Source organism: Canis lupus, chromosome X (genome assembly GCF_011100685.1).
Source record: "Canis lupus familiaris isolate Mischka breed German Shepherd chromosome X, alternate assembly UU_Cfam_GSD_1.0, whole genome shotgun sequence".
NCBI classification, from domain to species: Eukaryota; Metazoa; Chordata; class Mammalia; order Carnivora; family Canidae; genus Canis; species Canis lupus.
In genome coordinates this window covers 12,767,649-12,794,125 of record NC_049260.1, presented here as the reverse complement: position 1 = coordinate 12,794,125, position 26,477 = coordinate 12,767,649, and the positions used below count along the sequence as shown (strand labels likewise).

Sequence of the window (26,477 nt, the reverse complement as noted above, 5' to 3'; positions counted from 1 at the left end):
GGTTGCTCTTCTGGACAGTGGCCCTAGCGGCCTGTCCACATTTCCATCAGTAGGTGAGGAATGTACCAGTTCCCATCGTACTTGTCAAGCCTTATTCACCTTTTTAATTTTTGCCCATCCGATGGGTGCAAAGTGGTATCCCAATGTTGTTTTGATGTTTCTCTGGTTGCTGGTGATGGTAACCATTCTGGTTTCCTTTTTTGTGGATTGCCTCTTTTTAATCTGTGGGGTTTTTTTCTCTTTGAATTACTGACTTAAAATATTATACATTGGGCAGCCCAGTGGCTCAGTGGTTTAGCGCCACCTTCAGCCCAGGGTGTGATCCTGGAGACCTGGGATCGAGTCCCACGTCAGGCTCCCTGCCTGGAGCCTGCTTCTCCCTCTGCCTGTGTCTCTGCCTCTCTCTCTCTCTCTCTGTGTGTGTCTCTCATGAATAAATAAATAAAAATCTTTAAAAATATATTATATATTATATACATATATAATAGCTTTATTTGTATGCCATAGGATTTAGCCACTTAAAAAGCATTCATTGGTTTTTAGTATATTCACCACAATCCATTTTAGAACTTTTTCTTTTTCAAAGATTTTATTTATTCATTCATGAGAGAGAGAGAGAGGCAGAGACACAGGCAGAGGGAGAAGCAGGCTCCACGCAGGGAGCCCGATGTGGGACTCGATCCCAGGACTCCTGGATCGTGACCTGAGCCAAAGGCAGACGCTCAACCCCTGAGCCACCCAGGGGCCACCTATTTTGGAACTTTTTCATCAGCCCAAAAAGTGACCGTGCCTTTAGCTCAAGGAAACATATTTAGGCTGGACACTGCCTGTGACCTTGCTGGTTGCATAGGCCTGGACAAAAGGTCTGTGAACTCCGGTTGCTGTCGCCCTGGCTTCTGCTTTCCACAGCATGCTTTGGCTTCCCTTGGAGTGTGTGAGCGTCCTCAATGTCCTTCCCACAAGTTCTTCCACAGCACATGTCCTCACTTAGTGCTTGTTGCCAGCACTGGTTTCTGTTTGCTTCCAATCAAAAGAATCTAAACTAAGAATTTTTTAACTAGATGGAGGATTTTGCAAGCAACAGACCCCAGAGTGTGGAGTTCATGGAGCCGTAGTGGATAGCAGAGCCCTCCATCTCTTCTATAATAAAGGGCAGCAAAACTGTTGATCAGATTATGGTTCGTTTCCTCCTGGGACCATGTACCTACCTATAAAATATATGGATGTTTCCCAGGGTGAGCTACTTTTCTGACTTTCTTGAGGAGCTTTGAAAGAGACAGAGAGAGAGCTAAGCTTTAGTTCAAGATGATCCAGCTGAAAGAAGAGAACAAGCCTGGTGCACAGCTTCATTAAGAAAGCATACACCCGGGCCAGTGATCTATCAAAGCTCTGTTTGTCACGCCACCCTTAGGAAGTGGGCTGCTAGGATAGTACGATGCTCAGCAGGGGAATCCTCTTACCACCTTTCTCAGGTGGGACTTTGGATGACACTGGGTGAAGGAAATCCAATGGACACAATTCAGTTAATCAAGGACGTCCTTTCACTGCCAGAGAAGTGATTGACAAGTGGACATTTGCAAAAGATGGTCCAAGAGGATCATGTTCATATTTGAGATGTTGCTTTCCTTTTTTTCCTTCTTATTAAACATTTTTGGTCTCTCTCTCCTCATGCAGTAAGTATATCAGGTATCATTTAGGCCACAGATTGCAAGACTATGAGATGCCACATCTCACCCTGCCTGAGTCATGGGCATCACCAAGAGCTACTTGACTTGGTAGCGCAATGGGGAGACTAGCTGTAATTTTTAATTGTCTCCTAATGGGGGAGGGGTGGAGGGGTTCAGCCCATTTTTGGTTGTATGGGGAGTAACTGTATTGTTAGGTGGTAATATTTAAAAAATGTGTGTGTAGGAATAAAGGTGCACGTGCACACGTGTGTGTGTATGCACCTAAACTACCAAAGATAGACCGTGATATACATTTATTATTTTGTCTTCTCAGAGCAGAGAAGAAGACTGTATTAGTCAGGTTTCTGCTGTGATAATGCTACATAACAACTAACTCCCCCACCCCTGCCCCCTGCCATCTTAATGGCTTACAAATACAGGCACTTATTTCTTACTCATGGGTCTACAAGTGGTTGTGGCTTTGCAGTACTCGGCTTCTAGCTGCAGGTTGGTTTCCGGTCTGCTCTATCTATGACTAGTGGCTACTCAAGGCTCGTTCTTCTCATTGCAAATGGCAGAAGTACAAAAGAGGCCAAACCAAACTCTGTGAGCACAAATAAAGCCTCTGCTTCAATTCCATCAGCTAAATCATTGAGGATTGAGATTTATTCTCTGCCCACAATAAATCCCAGTAGAGGAGGGGAAGGAAGGAAGAGTTGAGAATAAATAATTCATTCTATCACACTCCCTCTTCTTCTAAGAAATCAACCCTGTGGTTTAAATGTGCTTTCTCTCAGCCGATTACAGTATTATCCCTCATTTGCTCATGTTAGAAGCCTATAAGAGAGGGTCCAGATTGGGAAGGGAGGAGTATTTGTTTAAGTATGAGTTTAAGGTGACTATGGGACAGAGAGATGACAAGACGGTTGGATATAGATCCAGAGCCAAACCATTCTGGTTGTTTATGTTCCTACTCAAGCTCCTACAGATATTAGAAGTGGGGCTACTGATGAGTGGTACTAGTTTCTTAGAGTCCTCTCCACTAAGGTGTCCTTATAATGTAACTCTCATGAAGTTATTCTGGATTTTGCAGCAAGACTGGTCCTGTTGCCTCTCATATATAACTCTGTGAATTACTAAATGTCAACATCAAGGTTCCCATGCAGATTTTTATTATTTTTTAATTTTTTATTTATTTATGATAGTCACACAGAGAGAGAGAGAGAGGCAGAGACACAGGCAGAAGGAGAAGCAGGCTCCATGCACCGGGAGCCCGATGTGGGATTCGATCCCGGGTCTCCAGGATCGCGCCCTGGGCCAAAGGCAGGCGCCAAACCACTGCGCCACCCAGGGATCCCCAGATTTTTATTACTACAGAGAATTTTTAAAAAAATTTTTTTTATTTATTTATGATAGTCACAGAGAGAGAGAGAGAGAGAGAGAGAGGCAGAGACACAGGCAGAGGGAGAAGCAGGCTCCATGCACCGCGAGCCCGACGTGGGATTCGTTCCCGGGTCTCCAGGATCGCGCCCTGGGCCAAAGGCAGGCGCCAAAACGCTGCGTCACCCAGGGATCCCGAGAATTTTTTTTTTAAAGATCTTATTTATTTATTCATAGACACAGAGAGAGAGAGGCAGAGACACAGGCAGAGGGAGAAGCAGGTTCAACACAGGGAGCCCGACGCGGGACTCGATCCTGGATCTCCAGGATCACACCCCAGGCTGCAGGCGGCGCCAAACCGCTGCGCCACCAGGGCTGCCCTACTTCAGAGAAATTTTATGACTTAAGGGCATTAACGAGTAATGTTTTTCAATCTAGAATTACTTTAGTCCACTATTTGTAAAGATTCTTCTGAAAAAGAATTTTCAAAAAAAAAAAAAAAAAAAAAAAAAAAAAAAAAAAAAGAATTTTCTGTGCTTGTGTAAATACACTTGAGTCATCATATCTTGTGCAAATTGTCTGTATTGATTAATGGTCTCTTGTTTGCTTCCTTTTGCTTGTTGTATTTATAGCTCACATTACTTATAATTGTTGGACAACATAATATGGACCAGATGGCTTCATTATTCTGTGTTTCACATTTTGAATTTTAAATGTTGTGTCAAACTGCCTGTCAGTGGCCAGCTGTGTCCTGGAGGAGATATGAGGCCAAACCATAGTCCAAAGATCCCAGGCCAGATACCAGGGACAGTAAGTGCTGCTAAGGTATTAGCATTTGAGGTTTCCTCTGGCTCCTCTGCCCTTGGAAATTCAGACTGGAAGGCCAAGGGGGAGAGAGAGACCGTATCAAAGGCCTTCTGAATCACTCTGCTGCCCCATAATTGCATTGTGTTTGAAAAGGCTTTTTACCAATAAGCTCACAAAATTTATTATGTTAGGAATTTTAAGTATAGCAACTAATATTTTAAAATAAGAATACAAGTCAGGGACCTAGCAGGAAACAGATGATATACTCAAATGGGATCATTGAAGAATGGTTACTTAAGGGACTCTTTACAATAGTATGGGTTAAGGAAAACAAGGTACAGTGAAGTAACAACAGTCTGTTCTGGTCTCAACTTCAGACTAGAACATTGGCTCTTCTTGGGTCAAGAGCCTATTGGCTTTTTTTTTTTTTTTTTTTTTTTTTTGTGCCTATTGGCTTTTGTACTGGAACTTACCTCATCAGCTCTCCTGGTTCTCAGGTCTTCAGACTCAGCCTAGAACTATACATTAACTTTTCTGGGTCTCCAGCTTCTCCGGCTTGCTGACTCATCCTGCAAATCTTGGGGCTTATTCTCCATAGTCATATGAACCAATAATAAAGTGTCCTCTCTCTCTTATACACACACACACACACACACACACACACACACACACACACACACTCTGGAAAACCCTGACTAATACAGAGGGCAAGGCAATAGGTGCTGTGGCCTTTCTTGGACACATAGATAATCCTAACCACCAGGTGGTGGTGGGAGCTGGGGAAATAAATACCTAAAATCTCGCCTTTCTCCCTGGTGCCTCCAATTGGTTGAACTCACCTGGTTGTTATAGAGCAAGGGAACCATTGATTCAGTCTTCAACAAGTCTGAGATAGAGAGCAGGATGGAGGGTGAATAGTGAGTCTATAGGGGCAGGTGGAGCTTTTCCAGATAAGTTTCTATTACAACTATTGTTACCATATTCTTGATATCCTCCCGGAGATGTGCTATGCATACAAAAGCATATATGGGATCTTGGTAATTTTCCTGATATTTCAAATTCTTCCAAAAATATCATTTCGATGGCTACATGGTATTAGCAAGCCTTTTATTACGAAATAGTGTTACATAGACTAGATATAACATTTATACAATATATATAATGAATGAAATTCCAGTGTATCCTTGATGTTGCTTAAGAACTAGAATTCTGGATCCCTGGGTGGCACAGCGGTTTGGCGCCTGCCTTTGGCCCAGGGCGCGATCTTGGAGACCCAGGAACGAATCCCACGTCGGGCTCCCGGTGCATGGAGCCTGCTTCTCCCTCTGCCTGTGTCTCTGCCTCTCTCTCTCTCTCTGTGTGACTATCATAAATAAAAAAAAAAAAAAAAAAGAACTAGAATTCTACCAAAACTTCTCAAGACCACTGTGGGCACCATCCCAATTATATTCCTTCCCACGATGGATAATTTGTGAAAATAATTGCATTATCATATTTCTGAATATATGTGTATCCTCAAACAATATATTGTCAAACTTTGTATGGTTTTGATATTTATGTAGTTTCAACCTGCATGTAGATCTCTGAGAATCAGTTTTTATCCTTGATGTAATTTTGAGATTCATCCAAGTTGATGCACATTATTTTAATTTTTTCTGCTATATATTGTTCCATTGTGTGTGTGTGCTATAATTTGTGTTACCATCAACAGGCATTAGTTATTTCTACCTTTTTTTAAAAAAATATATTTTATTTATTCATTTGAGAGAGAGACAGAGAGAGCACAAGCAGGGGGAGAGTGAGAAGCAGACTTCTCACTGAAGTGAGAAGCCTAATGTGGGGCTTGATCCCAGGAGCCTGAGATCAAGACTTGAGCCAAAGGCAGACATTTAACCAACTGAGCCACCCAGGCACCCCTATTTCTACCTTTTATATGGTATTGCTATAGGATTTCTGGGCACATATGTGTATGAATTCTCCAGGATCAATACCTAGGAGAAAAAAATCTGGGTGGAGATTATCTTCAAGTTTACAAGGTAATACAACATTTTCGTCCAAAAATTTTCTTCCAATTTTCACCCCCCACTGCTAATGTATTAATTTTATGGCTTCATATACTCCCCAAACCATTTTTGCCAATCTGACAGGTGTAAAATGGAAGTAACTGTTCATGTCTTTTGCTCATATTTAAGTCATCTATTTCTTCCTTGTTGATTTGTATAAGTTCTTTGTATATTCCAAACATCCATCTTTTGTCAGTAACATTGCAAACACTGCAAATTAGACTTCATCAATACTAAACACTTTTTAAAAAATTTATTCATGAGAGAGGCAGAGACACAGGCAGAGGGAGAAGCAGGCTCCCTACAGGAAGCCCGATGCAGGACTCGATCCCAAGACTCCAGGATCACGCCCCGAGCCAAAGGCAGACGCTCAACCGCTGAGCCACCCAGGCGTCCCAATACTAAACACTTGTGATCATGAAAACATAACATTAAGAGAGTGAAAAGTCAAGACATATAATATGAGAAAAAATTTCAATACATATATTGAACAAAGGACTGATATTCAGTTTACTGAAAACTCCTTTAGGTCAGTGAGAGAAATACAGACATCTTGATTTTTAAACATGGACAAAGCTTTGAACAGGTACTTCATAAAAGATGACTTCTGAGTTGCCCATAAACGTAGGAGAAGGTGCTCAGCTCATTAGTTCTTCAGTGAAATGTAAATTTAAGACACAATGAGAAGCCCCTCTGTACTCTTCAAATCTTAGCACTAGTGCAATAATGCAATAATGTGGAGTATCAAAAACTTTTATTCTATGGTGGTCATGTATCTTGGTTCAATTGCATTGGAAAACAGTATCTAGTTTCTAGTAGTCTGATACTATATACTAAAGTTGGACCTAGGCATAACTATAATATACAGCTCCATTCCTACATATATACCCAACAGAAATTCCTACATATGTTAATAATAGCAATATTCATCAGAATCAAACACTGAAAAAGGTCTAAACGTTCATGAAGAATTGTTTATCTATGCAAAAAATTGGATGAATCTTACAACTATAGGAAAGAATGAAAGATACTATATACAAATGAAAGCATGCTATATGATTCTGTTTATATAAACCCCCAAAACTGACAAAACTAATTGATGGTAATAGAAGTAAGAATAGATACCTTCAAGGAAGCTAATGACTTGGAGTGAATATACTGGGAGCATCTGGGACTAAAAACATTCTTTATCTTTTTCTGAGAGTGAGTACATGGGTAAATTCATTTGTGGAAATTCATTGAGGTGTGTCCTTATGATTTCTGTACTTTTTGGTATTTATGTAACACTTCAGTAAGAGCTATCTTGAAAATGCCATGTGTTTGGAAATCAACAAAAACGCATCTAAATAAATAATCACGAGTAAAAAAGAAATCATGATGGAAATGTAACTTAAGAACAATACTGCATATTAAAACAAGTTAAGTGGTACTGTAAGGGAAATTTATAGTCTTAAATGTTTACATTGGAAAAGAAGAGAAGCTTAAAAATATGGGGCACCTGGGTGGCTCAGTGGTTAAGCATCCACCTTTGGCTCAGGGTGTGATCCCGGGGTCCTGGAATCGAGTTCTGCATTGGGCTCCCCATGGGGAGCCTGCTTCTCCCTCTACTTATGTCTCTGCCTCTCTCTCTGTGTCTCTCATGAATAAATAAATGAAAATGAGCCAAGTGTCCAAGTATAGCACTAAAACTTTTTAAAGCATAAAAAAGCAACAATAAAAAGAAATGAAATAGAAAATATACAATTTAAAAAATCAACAAAGTCTAAAAGTTGGTTCAGGGAAAGCAAAAGGGAGAGAGAGAGAAAGGCACAAACAACTTTTAAGGGTGAAAAAGGAATTGTAGTTCCATAACTACAGGGAGTCCGACCATATCCAGTAGTACAGTTTTGGTTCTTTTCTTTCTTTTTAAATATTTTTTTTTCTTTTTAAATATTTTAATCTCTATGCCCAGTGTAGGGCCTGAACCCACAACCCCAATATCAAGAGTTGCAGGCTCTACCAACTGAGCCAGTTAGATGCCCCTGGTTTTTGTTTTTTAAAGATCTAAAGATGGCCCTACTTGGGGAATGTATTACAGAGGAACTCGAGTGGATGCAAGCAGACTAGTTAAGAGATCACTGCTGTGGAGTGGCTCAGTCAGTTAAGCCTCTGCCTTCAGGTCATGATCCTGGGTTCTGGGATCAAGCCCTGCATCAGGTTCCTGCTCAGCGGGGAGCCTGCTTGTCCTTCTGCCTCTCCTCTTTCTCTCAAAAAAAAAAAAAAAAAAAAAAAAAAAGAGGTCATCACTGTAATCCAGATGAGAAATAATGGTAGCTTTTATTGGGAATAGTGTCTTCTCAGATAGGATGCTTGCATTGTTTTTTTGTTTGTTTTATAATTTTTTTTAAGATTTTATTTATTTATTCATAGAGACACAGGCAGAGGGAGAAGCAGGCTCCACACAGGGAGCCCAATGCGGGACTCGATCCCAGTTCCCCAGGATCATACCCCGGGCTGCAGGCGGTGCTAAACTGCTGCACCACCGGGGCTGCCCAGGATGCTTGCATTGTGAAGTTACCTATTTACTCTCTTAACTTTTCTTACAATATTTTTATTGTTTGATTTTTATTCTCAAAACTGTAATTTTAAAACAGATTTTATTTATTTGAGAGAGAGAGAGAGAAAGCATGAGCAGGAGCAGAGGCAGAGGGAGAAACAGGCTCCCTGCTGAGTAGGGGCTTTGATCCCAGGACCCTGGGATCATGACCTGAGCTGAAGGCAGACCACACTTAACCAACTAAGCCACCCAGGCACCCCTTGAAACTGTAATCTTGGGACGCCTATGTGGCTCAGTGGTTAAGCATCTCCCTTCCGCCCAGCGCGTGATCCCGGGGTCCTGGGATGGAGTCCTGCATCGGGCTCCCTGCACGGAGCCTGCTTCTCCCTCTGCCGGTGTCTCTGCCTCTCTCTCTCTGTGTCTTTCATGAATAAATAAATAAAATCTTAAAAAGAAAAAACAAAAAGCCCTGGAATCTTTAAAAAATATAGCATGAAGTAATGCTATGTCTTTTTTCTCAGAGGGAGAACTATTTTTTTTTAATTTTTATTTATTTATGATAGTCACACACAGAGAGAGAGAGAGAGAGAGAGAGAGAGAGAGAGGCAGAGACACAGGCAGAGGGAGAAGCAGGCTCCATGCACCGGGAGCCAGACGTGGGATTCGATCTCCGGTCTCCAGGATCACACCCTAGGCCAAAGGCAGGCGCTAAACCGCTGCGCCACCCAGGGATCCCTGAGGGAGAACTATTTATATTAATACAACTCACTCAAAAATAGGTTTGTGAAATACCCTTGCATATTAGGTTTCCATATTTACTTGAGTCTATTTCTGAGTTTTCCATTCTTTGTTCTACCATCTATTTGTCTCTTTCTATGCAAATACTATATAATAGCTTTTGTAGTAAGTTTTAATACCTAGAAAGGTAAATTACTCCCCTCACTATTTTAAATTTTTTCTAGCTTTATTTTCTTACATGTATTCTTCTATATGAACTTTAAAAGCGTTTCATGCTGATTGGAATATTATTTTTAGAAAAATTCACACTTGTCTTCCATTCTGGAAACATATCCTAACTTTCCATTTATTCAAGACACCTTTTCTTTTCCATAAGTATAGATAATGAAAAGTTGATTGCAGTTATGTTTAGTATTTTATGCCTTTTATTTGAATATCTGAAAGTAATATTCATTATATTATGTAATTTAAGAAGCAAATAGTGCTCATTTAGTTAATCACTTAGTAGGCTAAATATTTCCAACATTTCAAGTGTGTCATTTTGACTATGGAAATTCTTCTGCTCTGAAAATTACTGAAAACCTCTTATTCATGATTAGGTTGAAAAGAAGGAAAAGTATTAAAATTAGACTAATCAATTTCATATATAACATATAACAGACACTTGTGTAACATTTGAATTTGTTATGCACCATTATCTCTTTTACAGATGCTCCCTTCCAAAGTTTGATTTCATCATGTAGCAAAGACATGGGGGGACAGGTTTGGGATTTGAATCAAATTATCTTCATAATTTCTGGGTGAGTCAGGATTAGATGTTCAGTTCGTAATGAAGCTGCTTGGGTATCTAATATCTTCCAACACCCCCCACACCCTCGCCACAAACACTACCTCAATGCTTAGAGAGGAAAAAGACTACTTTTTTTTTTTAATTAAATTTTTTTTTTTTTAATTTATGATAGGCACACAGTGAGAGAGAGAGAGGCAGAGACACAGGCAGAGGGAGAAGCAGGCTCCATGCACCGGGAGCCCGATGTGGGATTCGATCCCGGGTCTCCAGGATCGCGCCCTGGGCCAAAGGCAGGCGCCAAACCGCTGCGCCACCCAGGGATCCCCAGAAAAAGACTACTTTTAAATAGTAAGACTCCTAATGAGTAAGAATGATCAAAAAATGTTGACATTATTATTTTTTTTTATGTTTTACTCAAATTATAGTCTAGTGGAGTAAGATGACAGATGTAGCTCTTATTTATTACTTGGGTTTGCCCCAGAAATGGTTCTGGAAACACCAACAGGTTTGCACCCTTACCTGAGACAGATGTTTGGAGATGAATCTTGCCGGTGAGAGACAGGGAAAGAGAGATTGATTGGTTTTCTGTCTCCAGTCTGGGTCAACAACCAACTACTCCTCTGTTTTAACCTCTCCTCTCTCTTGCCAGGGATGAATCTGGTTTTATTTAGAGAAGACAGCAGCCAAACCAGAAACTGCATAACTGTGAAAGGTAAGTATTTGGGGGAATTATTTTTCTCAATACCTTTATCTAAAATGAAGCAGATATGAGAATGTGAGGGGAAAGTTTAAATGTGGTATGTTTGGGGGAAGGGATGACAGGATTAATTTTCAGTATATTTTAATGTAAACAAGATGGGAGTTGGCTCTAGTCACTCAGGTAGAGTGGGGCTCCTTTGTGGCCATGCATGTCAACCCGAGCTACATATTAAAATCACCTGAGGGGATCCCTGGGTGGCGCAGCGGTTTGGCGCCTGCCTTTGGCCCAGGGCACGATCCTGGAGACCCGGGATCGAATCCCACATCGGGCTCCCGGTGCGTGGAGCCTGCTTCTCCCTCTGCCTATGTCTCTGCCTCTCTCTCTCTCTCTGTGACTATCATAAATAAATAAAAATTAAAAAAAAATAAAAAAATAAAAAAATAAAATCACCTGAGGTAAGGGGATCCCTGGGTGGCTCAGCGGTTTAGCTCCTGCCTTTGGCCCAGGGTGTGATCCTGGAGTCCTGGGATCGAGTCCCACATCAGGCTCCCAGCATGGAGCCTGCTTCTCCCTCTGCTTGTGTCTCTCATGAATAAATAAATAAAATCTTAAAAAAAAAAAAAATCACCTGGGGTAATAAGGAAAATGCTAGTGCTTCAGCCCAAACTTCAAGAAGTTCTTACTCAATTGGTCTGGGATTGGGCCTGGGCCTGGGTCTTTTAAAAAGCTCCCTAGTGATTCTAATGTGTGGCCAAAGCTGTGAACACTGTTTGGGGAAATTACCAAGGGCCTAGGAGCATCAGGTTTTTTTAAACAATGCAGGAAACAAAATCGCAAGATTTGCCAAGGGATTGCAAAATGATGTGCCAACAAAAAGTAGGAGACATTTATTTATTTTATTTTTTTAAGAAGATTTTATTTATTTATTCATGAGAGAACAGAGAGAGAGAGAGAGAGGCAGAGACACAGGCAGAGGGAGAAGCAGGCTCCATGCAGGGAGCCCGATGTGGGATTCGATCCCGGGACTCCAGGATCACGCCCTGGGCTGAAGGCAGGCACTTTAACTGCTGAGCCACCCAGGTGTCCCAGGAGACATTTATTTTAATTCATCTTGTTAGGGAACAACCAGTGTCCAATAAGTTAAGTTTGTGAGGTTATTTTTTCAAATTGATCTTTTCATACCTAAATAATATTTCCATTAAATGAAGAAGAGTGCCATTATCTCACATGTGTTACTATTTGAAGTAATATCTTGACCTTCCAATATATAACTGTTTAGAAAGACCCAACATAGCATGATTAACTTTTTGATTGTGGAGCTATACATACATGCCTGTTACTGTTACAAGGTGATTTCTGCAACATGCTTCATGAAAAAATCTTTGGATCTTATTTCAGCCTTAAAGTTATAATTCATTTTGGAAAACAAAGGTCATTAAACCTCTTGGGATTTATTCAGTTGTTCATTCCTAGGGTGCAAGGATTACAGAGTTTTTCAGTGCCTGCTAGGCCTCTCATTTTCCCCAGCTTCCAAACAGTTCTGCTTAATAATGTGCAGATAGAGCCAGGATTAAACTCATGCTTCTGATTATTCTTTATTATTGTTTTTTAACTGACAAGTTATTACATTGGCTTTATTCTTGTCACTTTCCTCTGACGCTCCAATTATCTAGGCATCAAAGATCATAATGAAATAACAAGAAAGGAGAATGTTAAAAAATCATCTGTACAACACTAGGCTGTTGACACATGTGTTAAAACTAGCTTTCCAACCTGGGAATGAGTCTGCATGAGTCACAGATCCTTCTTTTCTATGAGAAGTTGAGTAAAAAAAAAAAGGATGGGGGGGTGCAACTCTTGATTTTGGGGTTGTAAATTTGAGCCCCATGTTGGGTGTAGAGATTACTTAAACATAAAATATATTTTTTTAAGATTTTATTTATTTATTCATAAGAAACACAGATTGAGAGAGAGAGGCAGAGACATAGGCAGAGGGAGAAGCAGGCTTCATGCAGGGAGCCCAATGTGGGACTCAATCCCAGATCCTGGGATCATGCCCTGAGCTGAAGGCAGACGCTCAACAGCTGAGCCACCCAGGCATCCCAAAAATAAAATCTTAAGAAAAAAAAAGGATGATGCATCAGTTGGGATTAGTTTGACTGTAACAGAAGCAATAGAGCTTTGTGCTTCTCACTTTGAAGCCCTGGCTGTCTTCAGAGGCCCTGGCTACCTCCAGCTCTCCTCTCTGCTTTCCCAGGGTATGGCCCTTGTCCTAACAGTTCAAGATGGAATTAGAGCCATCCCATCCATCAACATGTTTAGCAGCAGGACGAAAGCAGAGGCCATAGGAGGCAGGGCAGGGCAAAGAAGGAACAAAGTTGAGCTCTTGCTCTTAGGAAAGATCTTCCGATAAGATTACATGATGAGATCACATTTATAGCTCATCAGCTAGAACTTAGTCATATGGCCAACCTAACTGAACAGCAGTCTGGGAAATGTAGACTTTACCTGGTATGAGGTGTCCAGCTGAAAATAAGGAGTTATGAGAGGGATACAGAGACATTAGGGGTGAACCAACAATCTGTGCCTTTGGTGGCATATGTTGGATTGGATAGTCTCTGGGAAATTATTTTCTGAGGTTGAATTCTCCACAAACTTTTATTTTCTATCAGAGACTCCTCTGTACACACCATTACTATTCAATTACTTTTCGGGAGTTCTTCTCTCTCTGCTTTTCGGTGGGACCACCGTGGGATAAACAAATAGAACTCCATAGAAATCAACCTTTTTTTTTTTCTCATAGAAATCAAACTTAAAAAGGGACCATATTGCAGAGAAGTGTACGTTTTCATTCTAACCTGCTCCTTCTTCTCAAAGACAATTTATTCCATTGCCTTACAGTATTTTTATTGGAATCTTTCTAGGACTGCTACCACAAGATGGAAAAGGTAGTAACTGAAATGGAGGGATCTGAGAAATGTCACTAAAAGCCTTTCTACAAAAAAAAAAAAAAATCTCACAGATTTTCCAACACATTACCTAAGATCACACCATTAATAACACATTGCTTTCTAAAATACAAAGTATTTTGGGGGAATTATAAAGAATTGAGCTCTTTTTAGCTATTTATACCTTAATATGAATTAGTTCATTATATACATGAGATCCAGCTGGAATAGGAATTTTGAGAGGTGAGATGAAAGGGAGATATAAATTAGGAACATGACAGGAAGACCTGGGTGAGGCCACAAAGACTCACCCATATCTCCTAAGCATCCCCCCACTCCAGTGTAGACCATTGGTTTCTACTGAAATATAAGGACACTGGTGGGAATGTCAAAGAGGATTGGAAGAGATGGAAGAGCAAAAAGACAAATATCACTACTTCAGGCTCCCGTTGAAAGAGACATTTGCACACTTAGTTTTACTTGGAGGAAATCATCATTTCATAATCTAACATGCATATACACTTAAATAAGAGTAAATCATGTTTTGAGACCAAGATATTGTGAGGAAAAAAAAAAATCATACTGCATTACTGGAGGCTATCATTTTGCTTGAAGCCAAGGTATCTGAATCCAACATCACTTTCACAGACATTTCCTTTCCCGATAGTGGATTTTTCCTTTGCTTCTGCTGATCAATGGGAATTTGTTAGCTCAGACTGAAACCAATACAGTTCACTGGGATAAGTAAGCTGTCAAAATGATGAGAAGAAGCACTGGAACTAAATGTCATCCACCATGTCAGTAAATAGTGACGGTAACACTTGCATTTCACGGACATGTTTACTCTTTGCCTTCTTTGCTTATGTTCACTAGGTTATAAGGATCCTTCTGAAACCGTTCCCAGAGAACAGAAGAAGCCAAGTCAACCATGTTGGGTGACTTGAGAGCAAGTTAGTTATCCTATGCCAGTTGGTTATTATATAGGAATAGTGCCACCAGGGGCTAGTGCAGAACAGCGTAGGCCGAAGGGGTCTTGGTTACTCATCATAGCAGATGAAGTTGGTGCGCCACCTACACCTCCAGGCACTTGCTATTCTGGTACTCATCAGTGCCAATGGCTTCTTAGCAGTAGTGGGTTTGTGCTTTAGCCCTTTGCAGGGCAGGCCAGGCCAGAAGTGGCGGGGACCGAAGGCCCCTGGGAGCTACCCTCAACCAGGGATGAATAGGGTTGATGGATAAATGTCTCCGCTTCCCCAGCTCTTGAGAGGCCTGTTCAACATCATCTCCCTGAGATGCCCAGTAGGATTAAGCCCCTTTTGCTCATAGTAACAAGCTGCTCATGAACGCATTCTGTATTGGCTTCCATCCCTTTTCTCTTTTATCTTCCCACTCCCCTACCAGAGCTTCCTAGGATCACCTCCCAGATCAGCTACGGGCATTCAAATTCCTGTCTCAGTGCTTGCTTCTGGGGGATCTCCACCTGAGGCATAGGCAAGAAAAGTAATAGAGAGCTGAAGAAGACATAAAGCTATCCATGGTAGAAACTGGACTTCAGTATATAGAAACCAGGTGGTGCTTTATGTAACTTATTCCGTCTCAGAAATTTCAGTGAAGATTGTGAGAACAGTAGCAGGAAATATTTACTCTAAGTTCAGAAATGATCCTGCTTAGATGGATAGACTGAGAGATAATTTGAGGCTCCAAAGTTCTTCACAAGAGCACCATACTTGTTGGGAAGTCTTGCTTGCTTGTAGTAGTCGCTGGGACTTTTTTTTTTTTTTTTTTAAAGATTTATTTATTCATGAGAGACACAGAGAGAGGCAGAGACACAGGCAGAGGGAGAAGCAGGCTCCATGCAGGGAGCCCGACGTGGGACTCGATTCTTTTCTTTCTTTCTTTCTTTCTTTCTTCTTTCTTTCTTTCTTCTTTCTTTCTTTCTTTCTTTCTTTCTTCTTTCTTTCTCTTTCTTTCTTTCTTTCTTTCTTTCTTCTTTCTTTCTTTCTTTCTTTCTCTTTTCTTCTTTTTTTTTTTTTGAGGTATTCTTGATTACTACATATGAGAGAGACAGAAAGAGAGAGGGAGAGACTCTTACATGAATACATTGAGATTTGGGTTCGGGGAGTGGGGAGGTCATCCATTCAGGATGCAGAGACAATCACATGGGTGTACAGGGGAGAGAGGAAGAGAGTGGGGACACGGGAGAGGTCCTTGCCCTGTTATGTATGACATCTTCCTGCAAGCTCTTCAACCTTGAAAACGTTATATTAAAACAAAAATGGGGGAGTCCCGCGTCGGGACTCGATCCCGTGACCCCGGGGTCACGCCCTGGGCTGACCGCTGCGCCACCCGGGCTGCCCTCATTGCGCCCCACTGAGACGTTAGACTCTGTCATAGGTATGTATGCATAGGACAAAACATAGTACACCTAGGGTTGGGCACCCCCTTGGCACGTATACCCCGCGAATAAAGAGCGACGGCTGTATTCTCTCTGTTTGATTCGATTCTGGACTCCTACAAACAGCCTTTCTGTCCTACGTGCTCCGTCCCGCAGACCGTGCGCCCCTCCGCTCCCCAGGGCTGGAGAGAGCAGGCTTGCCTCGGAGCACCCTCCATCTGTGTGCTCTCCGTCCTCAGAGCTTGAGCTGGGATGTATGGAAGGAGAAAAAAAAGAAAAAAACCTGAGAACTCACTTCCAGGTCATCCATTAAGACCTGGGTTCCTTACTCAGTCCTCTTGCTCTTTATCCACTGTGCTAGGTGGAATAATGCCCTCTGCTTCCCCCCCCCCCCCCCCCCCCCCCCCCCCCCCCCCCCCCCCCCCCCCCCCCCCCCCCCCCCCCCCCCCCCCCCCGAGGTCCACGTTCAAAGATCTGGAACCTGTGAATATGGTACCTCACGTGGCTAAAAGGATTTTGCCGACCTGATTATGTTAATGATCTTGCAATGGGGAAGACTGTTCTGGATTATCTGGGTGGGTGTAATCTAATCACCAAGGCCCTTGTAAGAAGGAGGCAGGAGAGTCAGAGTCAGAGAAGATGTGAGGACAGAAGTAAAAGAGTGATTGATAGAGGAGGAAGGGACCAGGAGCCAAGGAGTTGGGGCAGCATCTAGAAGCTGGAAAGGGAAGGAAAAAGGTTCCCCTCCAGAGCTTCTAGAAGGAACACAGCCTTGCCCACCCATTTTAGGTTTCTGACTTCCAGGACTATATGGTAATGTATTTGTGTTGTTTTGAACCACTAAATTTGTGATGATTTGTTTCAGCAGCAAAGGCAAACTAATATATCCACCTTGCAGAGACTTCTGGGAGTTGCTTTATATATCATGTCTAAGTTTTTTCTGTCATAATCAAAGGGAGAGATGGTGTGGGACTGTCCTTACTTCATCTTGAGTGGAACCAGAGTCCATTCTTATTTTTCAAAATGTTATGACTTTGGACGGTAGGAGCTAACTTCCATGTCCTGTGGACCCCACCTATGAATCTTTGAGAACTTCCCTACTTTCTGAGTTAACATGATGTCTTATCCCTTTCCTTGTTCAGACCTGGAACAGCCATTTCTCTGATGAAGTTTAAACGAGTGAAAAAAGTATACATTACAATGTGTTACTGAATTCTTAAGAAACCATCATTGAAGCCCAGCACAGTCCTGGTTCTCTCTTCCTTTTAGCCACAGGGCAATGTGCTCCATCACCCACCTGCTTGGAAACCCCTCCCTCCCTCTATTTAGGTACCAGCTGAGGGAGTTCTGGCGTTTTTCCCTCAACAGTCCTCCTCCCCCCAGGTGCACGCATACTCTGTGAGGCTCAGCGAAGGCACAGTTGGGCAGGAGTACCCAGGATGGGAGACAGGGACGAAGCCTGTCCCCAGGTTCCCAGCATCCCTCTGACCCAGCACAGTGCTTGGCCCACAGATAGGGCTAAATGCACAGGTATCTAATCAAAGCTAACAGTTTACGACCAGCAATTCAAAAATACCCAGATGTTGCAGAGTGAAGCTTGAGGATGAATGCATTTAAGTGAACAAAGAGGCTTGAACGAACAGACCCCAGTCAGCGATCATGGTACACACACAGCTCCTGTAACACTTCTCTCTGGCTGCAGAGCCTGCCCAGTGAGGTGTTACCAAGTCTATATAGTGAGAGATGCAAGGAATGATGGGAACTGGGTTAGCATTGGCAGGCAGCCTTATTCATATTCTGTGCTCTGGGGTGCAGGACTTGTCTTGGGGAACGACTATTCTTGTTTGGGAAAACATCTTGAGGGGCTTTTTGGTTATGCAAACCAAAGACCTAGAGGTGGATCTGGTGAGAGAGGTTGTGGAAATGGGGAACTAGATTACTGCTTAGAAGTCTGTCTCATTAAGGAAAGACATGTGTCCATGAAAAACAATTTTTTTTTTTTTTTGGTCTAAAAATTTTTTTGTGAAACATGAGTCCTTACGGGGCTGAAACTAGGGGTGAGGAGAGATGGGAAAAGATGTTATGTTCTGAGGGGTAGAAGTATGAAGGTAGTTCTGAGTGATAGCCAGGACATACACACATTCCCTGAGAATATTCAGAAATATTCTGGAAGGGCAGCCCGAGTGGCTCAGCGGTTTGGCGCCGCCTTCAGCCCAGGGCCTGATCCTGGAGACCCAGGGTCGAGTTCCACGTCAGGGTCCCTGCATGGAGCCTGCTTCTCCCTCTGCCTGTGTCTCTGCCTCTCTCTCTGTGTCTCCCATGAATAAATAAATAAAATCTTAAAAAAAAATATTCTGGAAATATCTGGGCCTCTACTGATGGAAGAGTGCTAAATTCTCCAGCACCAGCATACCATCTATATAAAGATGGAGGAAGAATATGGTGATGGAGGAATCATGGCAGCATCTAGCTCAGTGCTGTCAAAAAGAAATATCATGTGAGTTACGTATGTATTTTTACATCTTCTATTAGCCCCATTTGAAAAAGTAACAAGAAACAGATGAAATAACATTTTTACTATATTTTATTTAACCTGATATATCCACACAATTATTTCTACTTTTAATGAACACAAAATATTAATGACATTTTACATTTTTCTTATAGTAAATCTTTGAAATCCAGTCTATATTTTACATTTAAAGCACACCTCAACCCAGACTAACCCTATTTAAAGTGCTTAATAGCCTAATGTGGTTAATGGCCACCATAGTGGACAGTACAGTTCTATTCTTTATACTTTATGATTATTAAAGTAATTTCAAAGCTGTTTAAAAAAAAAAAAACTCGCTGTAAGAGCCTGCTTATCTTGGCGACTGTATTTACCTTTGCCATAAAAACGAAAACAAAAATCTATTACAGCCAACACAGTCTCTTTATTTCAGAAGACTGTCTTTACAAAAAGCTTATGAACTGCTTATGGCCATGGGTGACTTCTGAGTGGGCAGACAGATTTAAGCCCAGAGATGAGAAATAGATTGATGTAATCACAAATGAATTTAAAAATAAAAATATTACAGCCACATCAGTATAATGGTTACTTAGGAGATAAGTCTCTGCAGGAGCTAGCTTAAGAATGCACCTCCTACTTAATTCATTTTCAGGAGTCTTCTGAGAAAATGCCATGTTGTAAGAAAGGAGGTATTAATTTATTGGAATGAAAGGAAAAAGTGCTATTTTCTATTAGAATGGCTGTATGATTCGCCAGCCTCTTTGTCTCTGCTGTTTATATAACCCAAGCATCCCAGCCACACAAGCCTGGAGTTTGAGTAGGTCAAAGCAACGGTGACAAAATTCATACACCTTGTATAATTCAAAACCCATGTAATTCAGATGAATATTCAAATAGGTACATTATTTCTGTTTAATAGCTAATGGGGTTGTGCCATGTGCAAATAGGATCAACTCAATATGAAATTTACTTGGTCCTGTAGCTTTGGCATGATGAGATTGGTTTTGTTTTGTTTTTTTTAAAGATGTTATTAAAAAAAAAAGATGTTATTTATTCATGAGAGCCACAGAGAGAGAGAGGCAGAGACATAGGCAGAGGGAGAAGCAGGCTCCCTGTGGGGAGCCTGATGCAGGACTTGATCCCAGAACCCTGGGATCACGACCTGAGCCAAAGGCAGACGCTCAACCACTGAGCCACCCACGTGCCCTGGAATGATGAGATTCTTAAAATCATGGACGAATTATTCAGATTTCATACATAAAGTTAGTCCTCATTAATCTTTTCACACTGCAACATTACAAATCTACGTAATACAAATTTGCAGAAAATGAGCACACATTTATGGTCCTAGGCTCTGCTTCCACCTCCAGCACTCTTTTGGAACTCTGGTCTTTCAGATTCCTTCCAGATGGTCTTGGTAGTCTCAAAGAAGTCTCATGAAGATTCCAAAAAGTAATTCCATTGGTTGCCCTGTGGCACCCATGTTAGTTATTTATATATATAATTTCTGTGCCCAACATGGGGCTTGAACTCATGACCCTGAGATCAGGAGTTACATGCTCTACTGACTGAGCCAGTCAGGCACCCCATGTGGCATCCATGTTTATGTTCTCCCCTGCTCCAGACCTTTATAGGAAAATCTGTTTAAACTGCTAATGCCCAAGATGGCAGCTAGTTCTCTATTGGTGGTTTCCAGAGATGAGGCCAGAGCTAATGGTTGTCCTGAAGGTGTGCAAGGCCCATGCTGAAGGCACTGATGTCTGCTTGCAAAGCACAGTGTCCCTTTTGCTGCAAGAACCATGGGTAGTGGGTTCTGTTGCCCATGAATGGAACTGCCGCAGTTGACACCTGGTGGTTCAGTTCTTAAGAATTTTGTTGGCTTTTTTGCTTCAGACCCCAGATTCTGAGGCTCTATCATCAATCCAGACGATCTGAAGACCTGTCTCTTTCTTTGATCTTGTCCACTCTTCTGGTGCCCAAATTATTCCTTGTGATTCTCTTCCCTTAGAATGAGTTTCTTTGAAAAATATGTTTCCATAAATGGTCAAGGATTTTCTATTCTGCTGTCTAAGCCCCTAAGTTAACCTGATATCTGTGGTGAACAAAATTTAGATTGAAGCTGAGTTACCTGCTATACTTAAGGAGAATATTCTAAATAACATTTTCTCCTCAGTTTTGTCCTCTTTAATATAGTGGTAAGTTACCCAGTGAGTAGCATCCATTTCTTTTTTTTTTGTTTTTTTTAAGGTTTTATTTATTCATGAGAGACACAGACAGGCAGAGACACAGGCAGAGGGAGAAACAGGCCCCCTGCAAGGAGCCTGATGCTGGACTCAATCCGGACCCTGGTATCACGACCTGAGCCAAAGGCAGATGCTCAACTGCTGAGCCACGCAGGCATCCCTGCATCCATTTTAATTTTAATTTAATAATCAGCTCCTAGAAGAAGGTCTGGCACAAAATGAATATTATGTGAGTGAGAGTTTTTATTTGCAAGGAAATCTTCATTTTGAGAACAAGGCTTGAATCTTTTTTTCTGGTGTCCTCATCAAGGTCAAATTTCAACCTTTGTTCCTTTTGGCATTTGTATCAGATGTCTAAATAGGGAGAAGGCACACACACACACATAGCAGAACAGTCCAACAAACCTAAAGCACCATAGTGATTGGACAAATTAATTAACCTTTCACATTCTCTTTCCTTACTGTGTAAAGGGAAAAATAAGCATAGAATTGTGTGAAGCAACGCATCTTTAGCATTATACCTGTCACATAATATTTGCCGACAGATGGTAGCTATTAAAAAGTATTCTTGATATTTTTAGAGAAGGAAAAAGAATCCTAAGTGTTTGAATATCATTTGAGTCTGTCACTGTTCTCTGAAACCATGAAACTTCAAATCTTATGCGAAGGCAGTAGAAATGTTCCCCAAATTCAGTAATTCAATACCCTTTATATGTATATGGGTAGGAATAATATTGCAGCAAAATAGTTTGTAGCTCATTGTATAAAAAGGGTTGGTGTTTCCTTTGAGCGATTGATATTTCTCCTTATGTTATTATTACCTATCTGTCTTCTTGGAGGCAGAGGCTATTTAGTTTTCCTGATCTCTATATCATATGCATGAATACAATGCCAGGAACTTAATAAATGTATGGTCAATGTTTACAACAAGGTACTCCATTTCTGAGATATTGTTTGGCCTGTTAATTGTAGATGAGGAACAAATAGAAGTCACTGCAAACTTATTATCCAGGAGAAACAGTAGTTTGGCAGTTGTACTATATAAAAAGTGCTCAGCAATAAAGTTTGTGTTATTTTTTAAACATAGTTACATTAATATTTGAGTGTTAAAAAGCTACATTTTAAAAAGATTTTGTTTATTTTTAGATTTTATTTATTTTAGAGAGAGAGGGAAGGAAAGAATCTTAAGCAGACTCCCAGCTGAGCAAGGAGCCTGAATGCTGGGCTTGATCCCACAACCCTGAGATCATGACCTGAGCCACCCAGGCACCCCATTTAAGATTTTACTTTTAAGTAATTGCTATACCCAACATGGGGCTCACACTCAAAACCATGACATCAAGAGCTGCAAGCTCCACCAACTGAGTCATCCAGGTACCTCCAAAAAGCTAATTTTTAAACATTATATATAGAGTTAAAATAACTAGAAGAACTCAAGTTATAGTTGTACCAGATTAATGTGATAGCTTAATAAATTTTTCAGATTGCCCGTTTCTCATATACTTGACTAAATGTACAACCCAATATCTACTCTTGACATTCCCTTATTTAACCTGATATGTCCAAATGGTTATTTCAACTTTTAATGAACACAAAATATTAATAAGATGTTTTACATTTTTCTTATATTAAATCTTTGAAATCCAGTCTATATTTTACATGCAAAGCTATTTTAAATGCAGAGAAATATTGTTTTGACCAAACCCAGTGTAAATAAGTTTTGTTTTATTCTTCAGGCAAATATTACAATTGAAGAAAGTCTAGAAATAGCATAGAATAGAAAGCACAAAATAACAGGCTAGAATTAAACCCAAATAATGGTATTTCTGCCATAATATAACATGTTCTTAAAATACTTTACATTCTATGAATCAGACATTAAAAATCAGACAGTTTAAGGGAAAATAGGATGGGGAAAGATTATAATATTTAGCCATAGTCTACAATAGCCAATAATACCCAACCAGAGAGAATTATGGAGAGAGGCGAAAGGATCACAGATCACATAAACATATAATTACTTAAATCTGTGTGGCACAGTATCTTTAATAAAACTAACGTGGTCCTAATCAAATATTTGATGGCTTGTGCTTGCTTCAGCAGCACATATAGTAAAATTGGAATGATACAGAGAAGATTATCATGGCCCCTGTGCAAGGATGACACGCAAATACTTGATGGCTTATTGTTCATGCCAGTCTTACTTAGCTCTAATAATACATATAATGAAATGGACTTTTTCTTCATGGCATTGCAGTCAGTGCAGCATGAGTGGGGGAGAAGAGGAATAAGAGAACTCAGAAAACCAAATTGCTGGGGATCCCTGGGTGGCGCAGTGGTTTGGCGCCTGCCTTTGGCCCGGGGCGCAATCCTGGAGTCCCGGGATCGAATCCCATGTCGGGCTCCTGGTGCATGGAGCCTGCTTCTCCCTCTGCCTGTGTCTCTGCCTCTCTCTCTCTCTCTGTGTGACTATCATAAATAAATAAAGAAAAAAAATATTAAAAAAGAAAACCAAATTGCTCATACATCTTTTTTTCTCTCACTGTGAGTGTGTATTTATTTATTTCAGCTTTATTGTATAATTGACAACCAAAATTGTAATATGCGTTTTTTTTTTCTTTTTGATGAGGGCACATGCCCAGGTTCATCTTATTTGAAATGCAGGTATAAAGAAGAACTTCAGGGGAGTTGGAAGCAATTTCAGATGTTTCTGTGAAATCAGTCATTTCAGAAAGTTCATGTGGACTTTTCATGTTGAGATGAGGGAATGAGGATGTGTGTTTTCTTGAGGAAAACAGACAGAAATCTTGTTATATTTAATAAAAAAGAAACATCTTGGAGAAAATACAATACTGAGCATAGTTTCAAACTGAGGTGGTGTTCAAATGATCAAATAACCTTTTTGGTACCTTGCAGTTTTATGAGCTGGCTACGCAGGGGCAACTCCAAGGGATTATGAGCCTATGATGATGGGCCACAGCCTCAGGGACCAGATAGGCAAAGTGCATTTGTCCACTGGGTGCCAACACTGCCAAATGGAGTGGCATCTTCCCAGCCGAGGACTGGGCCTTCTCTGTCTGGGAGGACACACAAAATTGGGCACAGGTACATGGGAGTTGTGGTGGGCTGACTGGAAGGCCACTGGGTACCAGGTGCCCAGGCAACCCCCACCTGGGGCTCTCCAGACCTAGGGTGGTTCAGTCAGTGTGGGAGGGAGGACTCAACAGACTTAGGGTAGCAATTATTTTCCAGTTGGCGGGAAATATTTCTGGATTTAACAACCTGGTTTCAAGATCTTCCTAGTAAAATTGTTTTTTTTGGTGAAATTCCTAATTTCTGTAGGGAGATATCAATTAGAACAACGAACAAAGAAATTGATAAATAGGAGGGTAAGGGGATTATAGGTCAAGGACTATACAGAGTTGACCACAGAGGTGGAGCCCAAAACATTCCCTGCAGATGGCAACTTCCTCCGGTGCTTCTTATAGTCCCTTTGTCCTTGAATTAGTTTAAATTGGTTTCTTTGGTTCTTTTCATTTCTTTTCTTTGTTGACAGTTTGACATACCTCCTCCCTCCCAAGTTGCTTTGCTCCTACAGAAGATTAAAATCCTGTCCCAGAGAGCCAAAATGCCCACTAACCAAGATAAATTGTAGTTGTAAGCATAAGTGTGTCTCATTTAGTGTTAGCCTTCAAGAGAGGGGAGGTATGCATGAAAAATTGTCTGCAAAATTAATTTATGTAAAGAGATAAATTTCTTGCAGCTGATTATGTTTTCAGAGATAACACTTTGGAAAATGAGATCATGATTCTGTGAATGCTCAGTAAAAGATATTTGCTCCAAACAAAATGTACTGCTGCAGAGTTCTAGTTCAGACAGGCAGTGAAAAGTAGTGCTTCTTATCATACACTGTGAAATTGGCTAATTTATATGGTAGAATGGATTTGGATTTGAGCTTTCCAAGTTTTTTTTTTTTTTTTTTTTTTTTGGAGAGGGGGATGGAATTGTCTGCTCCCTGAAGTTTCTATCAGCTGAACAATTATTTATGTTGGCAAGACATCACATTTCAACTCAGATCTAAGCTTCATGCCTTGATGTGGGACATGCAAATGAGCCCTGGATTGTGGATTGAGAGCCATAACCCTTGACTTCTAGGCCCAGCTCAGCACCAGGTAATTGTGGGTATTTGTGACCTTTGTGTTTCAGTAAGAATTCAAGTGTCCTTGTACACCTAGTACACTTGCTGTCTTGACCTACCTGGGCTTTTCTAATTTATATAGCATGGGGTTTCCAAGTTTAAAGTCTGCAAAATATTTGATGTAGGAAATCACATCCATGTTCTTCAGTGTTGATGGGGGGAGATTAGCAGGTCTCAAACATGCCAGGCTTATCAAATTACAATTTCCTTTCAGTATCTACAGAGATACCAGGTGGTAGGGAATCATAAAAATTCAGTGGATATGCTTTTAAATGTCCATTTGTTGGAACATTATGGGCCCCAGTACTGTGGCTGCAAAATATTTCAGTAACCACTGCAGAGTTAGCCAAACAATTCTTTTCAAATTGAACTGATGTTGATGAACCTAAATAGTAATTTATAACTCAAGAGCAAGAACAACAGCAATAAAAAAATCTCACCAACCTTGAGACACTGATAATATACCAAAACAAAGTATCCTTCCTCAAAGTTGGGAGCATGTCATCAGCATGTGCAGAGGGATTTGCTGTGTTCCTATGGTGGGGACAAAGCCTGTATGGGAGAGGTTTCAAGTTGCCACAAAAGTCAGGTAAAGGGGGCAGCCCAGGTGGCTCAGTGGTTTAGTGCTGCCTTCAGCCCAGGGCGTGATCCTGGAGTCTCGGGATCGAGTCCGACATTGGGCTCCCTGCATGGAGCCTGCTTCTCCCTCTGCCTGTGTCTCTGCCTCTCTCTGTCTCTCTGTCTCTCTCTCTCATGAATAAATAAATAAAATATTTTTTAAAAGTCGGGTAAAGGATGAGTATTAGGGTATGAACACCAGTTTTTTTTTTTAAGATTTTATTTATTTAGGGATCCCTGGGTGGCGCAGCGGTTTGGCGCCTGCCTTTGGCCCAGGGCGTGATCCTGGAGACCCAGGATCGAATCCCACATCGGGCTCCCGGTGCATGGAGCCTGCTTCTCCCTCTGCCTGTGTCTCTGCCTCTCTGTCTCTCTCTGTGTGACTATCATGAATAAATAAATAAAATCTTTAAAAAAAAAAGATTTTATTTATTTATTCATGAAAGACAGGAAGAGACACAGGCAGAGGGAGAAGCAGGCTCCATGTAGGGAGCCCGATGTGGGACTCAATCCTGGAACTCCAGGGTCACGACCTGAGCCAAAATCAAGAGTTGGACGCTTAACTGACTAAGCCACCCAGGTGCCCTTGAACACCAGATTTTATTAACCTTGTCAAAGTCGCCAGTAAACAAATAGCCTTTCATTTAAGTGAAAGAATGAAGTCTTTGGAGTCACTCTTTCTTCTTTAAGAACTGAATAAATGATTATATTTCTGCAGTAGTGCTTTTCTCATCTCTGAGGAGTTGAGTTTTTCTGATCAGTTTTTATGTGCCAAGCACAGAAACAACCATTTTACTTGTATTGTCTCCTTTAGTCGTCGTAGCCATCCAGTGAAGTAGATGCTAGTAATATCCCTAGTTTAGAAGTGAGGAAACCGAGGCT

General features: G+C 41.1%; 2 non-coding genes across 2 annotated transcripts; one reads left to right on the top strand and one right to left on the bottom strand.

The window, feature by feature from the left end:
• Positions 1–20,046: 20,046 nt before the first annotated feature.
• TRNAR-CCU lies at positions 20,047–20,119 on the bottom strand. Its single transcript has one exon. It is a non-coding gene; the product is annotated as a tRNA-Arg (tRNA).
• A 2,747-nt stretch (positions 20,120–22,866) lies between these two features.
• LOC119868583 lies at positions 22,867–22,969 on the top strand. The gene has a single exon (XR_005386578.1). It is a non-coding gene; the product is annotated as a U6 spliceosomal RNA (small nuclear RNA).
• Positions 22,970–26,477: the final 3,508 nt, after the last annotated feature.